The sequence below is a fragment of the Nicotiana sylvestris genome, chromosome 6 (genome assembly GCF_000393655.2).
Source record: "Nicotiana sylvestris chromosome 6, ASM39365v2, whole genome shotgun sequence".
Taxonomy (NCBI): Eukaryota; Viridiplantae; Streptophyta; class Magnoliopsida; order Solanales; family Solanaceae; genus Nicotiana; species Nicotiana sylvestris.
Genome location: NC_091062.1, coordinates 69274850 through 69282997, shown reverse-complemented (window position 1 = coordinate 69282997; position 8148 = coordinate 69274850).

Here is an 8148-nt window from a genome sequence, read left to right as displayed (position 1 = left end):
CCTTTCTTGTTAAATCGTTAGTCAATCAAAGGCCTAAGCATCATCCTCTTATCTATCACAATTACACCCTTATTCTACTGCTAGGGCAGCATTCCATCTCTTCTAAATGCACCTAGTCCCAGACTCCTCTGTGTTCATTCAGGCTGTACCGAGCTTTTTATTACATATGGAAATCATCAGCTCCCTTATTTTGATGGGTTTAATCCCGAGGACATACATATTCTCGTCACCTTCTCACTCACTTTTTCATATCCTTACTCCTATCTACCTAAAACCTTGTTGCTCTACAATACTTTACCTTAGGACCTACACCGATCTATTTATACTACTTGCAACCTTCCTTTAACTTGCTAGCACCATAAATTTCCTTTCGTGCCTTCTCAGTTGTCCTTAAATGTAAGCAATTACTTTTGCTGGTCGTTCTATCACTTGTTGCATGAATACTTGGCTTGTCTTTTTGCCCACGAATACTATAATTTCCTGTACCTCATATGATCTCAAACATCACCTTTGATGGCTTTTTTTTACCATTCATTAGCCATGATAGGTGCCACTTTCTTATGGAGTGTATACAATATTGTAGTGAGACTGTTGTTACAGGATCATTTACTCTTTAGCTCACTATGCTTAGGTGGAAACCTTCTTCCTTATTTCCTCAGCTAGTCTTTCATTGTAGTACTTAGGGAGACCTTCTGGCTCTTGTAAAGTTGCGAGCTTGATATATCGTACACCCGAAGGTAATTTTCGTTATTCTTACTCGCCTATAATAATCCTTAGTTACATAAATTTATGCCTTTGTGCTCGTAGAGTTACTTCTAAGCTCAAATTTTTATTGTCTCCTTAGTGGCACTCTCTCTTATTTTCATAAACCTTTAAAACGGTACCTTTAACTGCCTCAACTACTATCTGAATTTTTTTTTCAAATGATTGCGATCTCGTATCTGCGAGACTAAATTCCGTATGTTGCGGTTCACTACATTTATCTTGCATTATCTATTGATTTATTTTTGACCTCTTGTCTAGCCATAACTGGGCTCTTCCTGAATCAACTACTAATTACTCGTTGGTCCATTCCCATATATATATATATTCTGCATAATCCCTCTTAGGATATATCCTTTGTCTTAACTTATCTCTCGCCACTAGATCCTGATGTATCAAGTGTCCATTCACACTTATTTATCAATAACATCCTGGCCAGAAAATTTTACTGCCTCTTCCCAGTGTCATGCTTGTATAATGTTCTGGAGTTGCAATATATCTACAGGAACTGAATAAATGCAACATCATCCCTTTCTCCTTTTTACCACATTCTTCCTTTACCATCCCATAGTTAACTGAACCGCTTAACTCCGACTTAATACCATATCACACCATATTTCCCCCTTTAGGGGAGTACTAAGATTTAGTACTACGACGATCTACCTATAGTTGTTTTACCTCTTCATCTTTGGCGTCTTTTCACATTATCAATGAACCTTAATCGCATTATGGTAACCTTTTGTACTAGGGATAACTAAATTTCTTACGCACGAAGGTGACACCTACTGTAACTGGCACACTTAGTCCCTTAAGATTAACTTTACTCAGAGTGCTTGCTTTAGGTAAACGACTTCCTAAATGGCCTTTAACGGTTATTCGTCTGTTGTCTATTCTATTATTGTTGGAGCACGATCTTTGAAATTCTCACGATGTCGACCATTATCAAATCCTCCGGTCCTTAATTCATATTCGGTTTTATCTTGTTCACCAGCCCATAATGATTTTTATTACTCTGGGGTCTAACCGTTCCTCCTGGTAATCACGTTGAAGTCACCAACTCATTTCTCGAAATAAGGATATGACTTTATGTCTTATACTCTTTTTTTGCCTTAAGGCTTGTCACCTCTTGTATTTTCCTTCACTTGACTATAGACTCTGTCATCGTGTCATATTTTGATTTACTGTTATCGCCCATATATCACATCTTACTCATGATGCTTCATTTATTTTCTTCTTATTCTCCAGATAATAGTTTTTTTGTCTATCATTTTATTCTGAAAACTTCAACAAAAAGTTCTTTCCCTTTAAGCTCCCCTAGCTTCATCTCACTAGCTCTTTAGAATGCCTAACATTCTTTTTTTTTACTCGGGGCTAGAGTCATACTAAGGTAAATATTTGTCCCTTCTAGGATCCCACTGCCTATTTTCTGAAATTTCTGAATATTCCAATATTCGTATCTGATTGCACTACTCTAGAGTTCACCATCTGGGTGTCTTAGAAGGAGATTTATTACCACATTTGCACCATCTTTCGGAAACGTTAGTTAATGATAACAACCCATCCATAATTTTTGGGTTACTCTAACTCCAACTGGATCCTAATATCCCATTTTTCTCTTAAATAATATCTATTAAACATAACTTAGATGGGTGTGGCTAATTGTACTAACCTCTGTCATTGATGAAGGTACCAAAATGCTTATATTTCTCTGCCTGATTTGAAAATATTGATAATCTTGATTATCTGGGTGCCTCGTACCCCTCTTCACCTTACTTCTTTTACTTGTTGAAACTTGTATCTAGCTTCTGAATCCCTCATAGATTTTCACCATATTCGTGAATAGATATCCTTGACTTAAGGCTCCTTGTTAAGGAGCATACACATCTCAGTACACACATGATCTGTTGAAAACCTCACATTTACTCATCATAAGCATGATGTGAAATCGAGTTCCTCTGACTCAACTCTTCCACATCCACATGCAATCTCTTACCAACTGTCTTTGTGGATGTAGGTATCATTGTATTATGGCTAAAGTTGAATTTAGGAGTTTAAATTCTTACAACTGAGCTCTACTACACGATCTAGAGTAAGAAGAAAGAGTGGCATACCTAAATGCCCTGTAGCCTCCTGCTTATAAGTATGGTGCACAACACACCCATAAACAAGACTCTACTAGACACGGCTTGTAGACTCCCTTGGACAGAACTGTTCTGATACCACTTCTGTCACGACCCAAATCGAAGGGCCGTGACGGGCACCCGTTGCCATACTCAACCGAGTACCAACATAACATATCTTTCTTATCATACTATCATGAGTAAATGAGCCAGAAAACCTGTCATGAGATAACAAGAATAAAATATAAGGGAATACTCAACATATGAAGACCCAACATGATATACAAACTTATATATGTGACATACGGGCCTATAAGGCCGACATTACCATTTGTAAACTCAAAACATAGGCCGACAAGGACATACAATTATCCATACACCTGACATATGTCTACAAGCCTCTAAGAGTACATAAAATCATAAAGGTCAGAATAGGGCCCTGCCATACCAATCCATACCTATCCAAAGTATACTGACCAAATAGGCAACTCCAGAGCAAGTGGAGTGCACCAACACCTTCGCTGAGCTGATAGCCTACTAGGAGGACTGTCAACCTATCAATCGGGACCTGTAGGCATGAAACGCAGTGTCCCCAGGCAAAAGGGACGTCAGTACAAATAAACTACCGAGTATGTAAGGCAGGAAAGCATAAACAAGAACATTAATGTAAAGAGAGTGATAGAGGAGATACCACTTGTAACATCTGAGTGCCTCTGGGGGCTACTGATATGAAATGAATAATACATATATATACATAAACTTTTTAAAACATTCGCCTCTGTGGGCATCATCATCATCATATCGTACCCTGCCTCAAAGAGGACTCGGTAAAAGCGTACCCGACCATCATAAGGTTCGGTAGAATCATACCCGGCCACGTGGAACTCGGTAAACCCAACTGATCAGTGGTTACACAATAGGTGTCGTACCCGGCCGACTATAGCGCAGCTCGGTAGAGTAAAATAGATACTATATATAATGCATGCTAGACTCATAGAATCACCTTCTAAACCTTTTGGAGAGACTTAAGAACATTATGGACATCCATACCCTCAATATGAATCTTAGTAGGATTCAAGGATCATACACACTTGCTTAAAATAATTTTATAAGGAAAGAACAACATGGACAACCTTAGTTGCTAGGAGTAGATCTGTTATGAAGTAGCGTATTCATTTCTCTTTAAATCATGCCAAAAGAAAGAAGAAAGTGACTTAACATACCTTAAACCGGTTGAGTCATTAATCCCTTCCAAGAAACTCTTAAAACAAGTCAACCCAATCTATCATAGTATAAGGAGATTCAAAATCAGTGCTGAGCAAAGGCTAAATCTATAACTTAAGCTAGTAGCTCGTTTACGTAAATTTGGGCAGCATATCCCTTGTAACAAGGGCCTCCTCTAATATCATATACCAACAACAATGACTAGAGCAATCCATCAATACATAATTATCAATATCAAGACACCATATAACAACAACAAGTCACAACTACATTACGATGAGCGGCAAGCTCCGATTGGAATCTGTATACCCCTTATCAATCCTTATAGACTTCTTACGTCAACATAAAAGTATCATTAACATGATAATGAAGTCATTAATCAATGATTCCAACCTTATACCATATATTTATAACAACGAAAATAATCCACAACTTCAACTATCCTCAATTAGCAACTTTATTCACTAGTTCATGTCTAGCCCATCCATTTAACTTAATCAAAAACAAGATAACCATATGCACAAGCAAGAACACAATATACATACCTCCTACAGTAACTTCAAGTCAAAATCCAAGTTATATTCAGTTTACAACAACCCTCAATAGCAATACAACACCATAGAAGTGACTTAAGCTAATCCAAGTATTATCTTGTAGTTTATCATCCTAACAACTTAACCAACATACAAGAAAGCTTAAGCACAATTACTAGGTTGTTATAATTACCTTAGACAGCAGAAACAACTGGGAATTTCATCCAAATACAGCCCACAATAATCCTCAATGACAACACAACCTCAAAGAGGTGTTGTTCTTCACTAGAACTAAGTTTTGATGTTCAAATATGGTGTAATCACTTTGGAATCACTTCAAACCCTTGTGGTATATGTTTAGGAGGGTTAGGAGATGTTTGGAGACAAATGTTAGTTGAAAAATGAGCAAAAATAGGCTTGAAAATCGTTTATAAATTGAAGTAGGTCAACCACCGCCTAAGTGGGTCCCAATGGGAGTTGCTTACGCGATCTCGTGAAAATACAAATATTTCTCTACTCCAATGTCGTATTGATGAACGGTTTAATGAGTTAGAAACTAGACTCGTAGATATTCAATTTGGTAGGTAGAACACCCCATGATTCCAAGTATATTTGGAGAAATGCTCAGATACATTTGATCTAAATTTCAGCAAATTTATGAATGTAACTTGTGATGACCTTTGCCAACTCTTGTTCCACAACTTGCTTGCCTTCAAAATGTAGAAAATGAATATCATACGACTAAAATAACTCATAGAATAACCTCCTTATCATGTTAAGAACCCTAGTCTCACCCCAAAGTACATGTTATAACATTCCAAACTTGTCGACTTTCGACGAAACTTATTTTCTTCAATTGGTTTAGCTTCTAAGATTTTCAGCCCTCTTGGTACTCGTTATTCATGATCTTAAATATTTGTAACTTCTAAGGTAACATGATTAACTTACTTTATTTTCTTCCAAATATAATCTCATTTCCGAGCTTACATCAATGACTTACGACGTACTCTCACATATGAAAACTTGGGGTGTTACATCGAGTCTCTAAAATATCCAAGCTAAGCATCTCTCGATACTCCCTTGGGACCAATGCCTGAATATACAAAAGAAGTACAGAATTATAGTATGATTACAACCAACCCAATGTACTTAGTAAGTATCGCGCCTAACATCGACGAGCTAATGACGAGGCTATGCCAACACACTTACCATATAAACCTATACAGTTAATAAGCAAGAGAAATAACAAGAGAATTAATAAGAATTAGTGCGAGGAAATAGTAAAGGATCAGCTTAAAGAAATATCAACCATGTTTCTCAGTTAAGACAACCAAATCTTTCTCAACAACTAAAACCAAAGAGGATGAAACTATATCCGTACACAACATAGGCATATCCACAAAGGAAGACAATACCACAAATTAAATACAAGAATTCATAACATATCTATTGTGGCACATAACCCTATCAAACATAAAACTATTGTGAGAGCAACCCAGTCCCATGGCCATATTATCACGGCGAGCAACTTGGTTCCATAATAACATTAATATTGTGACGAGCAACCCGATCCAATATACCAATTAATTTAGGAACATCCAACAAGAAACCACAAATGGTAAAGTTCATAATACAATGGCAAGAGGACGGATAAGCATAATTCATTAAGGAGAGATGAACATGACCAATGTCTAATCGACAATTCAATATCTAAGAGCAAATCTCACTCATATATCTCAACAAGAACTCAAACAAGGTCATTAACACGTGAATAACTAAGTAGTCACACAATCTAGTATAGTATAAGAGAATAACACATGAAATAAGCAACGATACGGATAAAACTAATTCTACCCGTATGTTTTAAACCATGACAAACGCATATACACTCGACATCATGCATATATATTATCCCAACACAGTTTGCACATAGCAAGTAATTATAACCTAATTTCCTCAACTCAGGGTTAACCACGTACTTACCACTTTCCGGAATAAGTTCAATAATCCAATAATGATTTTCCTTTAAGACAAGCCTCCAAATAATTTGAATCTAGTCAAATAATAATCAAATAAGTTTAAAAAGCTTAAGGAACCCCCTAATACTAAAAACGTTTGATCATTATCATATTTGGAAAAGTCAACAAAAAGTTAATCCGGACCCACTTGGTCAAAAGTCAAAATCAAGACTAAATTTCAATTACCCATTCTTCCTCGAATCCAAAAATGTAATTTGTTTCGAGAACCGATCTCAAGTCGAGGCCTAAATCTCCAAAATTAACTATCTTAAGTTACAACCAAAAATCCTATTTTCTACTCTTGGAAATCCTAGATTTAGGATTGAAAATCTATGAGAATTTATAAAAATAAATCAAAACTAAGTTAAGGTTACTAACCTTTGAAGTTGGGAAGAAAATTCTCTCAAAAATTGCCTCCTTACGTGGTCTTGATTTCATAAAGGGAATAAAATGAACTAATCTCGAAACTCCTATCTTCTACTCAGCTGTAAATGTTGCAATTGCAAACTGTTGCTCGCAAATGCGATAACTTGGTTCGCATTTGCGAGCAAGCGTCAAGTTAGAAATTATTATTGCAAGTCATCCTCCAAAATGAGCTTTTCGCAAATGCGTGCCAGCATTTGCAAATGCGACAAGCCTGAGCTCCTCAACCTTGCCCCCCCCCCCCCCGTAAATGCGAGGCGACAATCGCAATTGCAATCTCACATTTGTGATCCTATTGTCGCAATAACAACAACAACACCAATAGCAAGACTTACCAAAACAACCCAAAACCAATTTGAAACTCACTCGAGCCTCTCGAGACCCCATCCAATCATCCTAACAAGTATATAAACCTAACATGAACTCACTTGTAAGCTCAAAACATCAAAATAACATCAAAAATTAAGAATTATCCATCAAACGAAAGATTTAAAAGTTCATAAGTTCGAATTTTTCAACTTTCAACTACGAAACGGCCTTGGGTCACCCGGGACCCAAACCAAACATACGTACAAGTCTAAAATCATCATACGAAATGAACCATGATCAACTCCAACAATTAAGTTCTAGAATTAGAATTTTTATTCCAAAATACATCCAAACTTTCCGGAAATCGAAATGAACCATGCACACAAGTTATAAATATATCAAATAAAGCTATTCAAGGTTTCAAATCAAAAACGGAAAGTTAGAACTCAAAAAGACCTATCGGGTCATTACATTAGCTTTGAAGAATAAGGCAGACAACCAGTTAAACAGGTTTAATTACGCTGATATAAGGTAAAATCCAACAATTAAATATCTTTCTTTTTTCCTTCCAGCTGGAGCAAATATTTCACAACTACAAAATTTGCTTCTTCCCTTCTTTCATCTGCTCAGTTCTGTATTTTAAGCCTTCTAATCTTTATACAAATTAACATGTCAGGAAACTAGTTAACTACTTTTATGAAGCTCAACTTTTCAGGAATGAAAATGGAGTTGTACTTTTTTATTAATAGAAGCGAAACT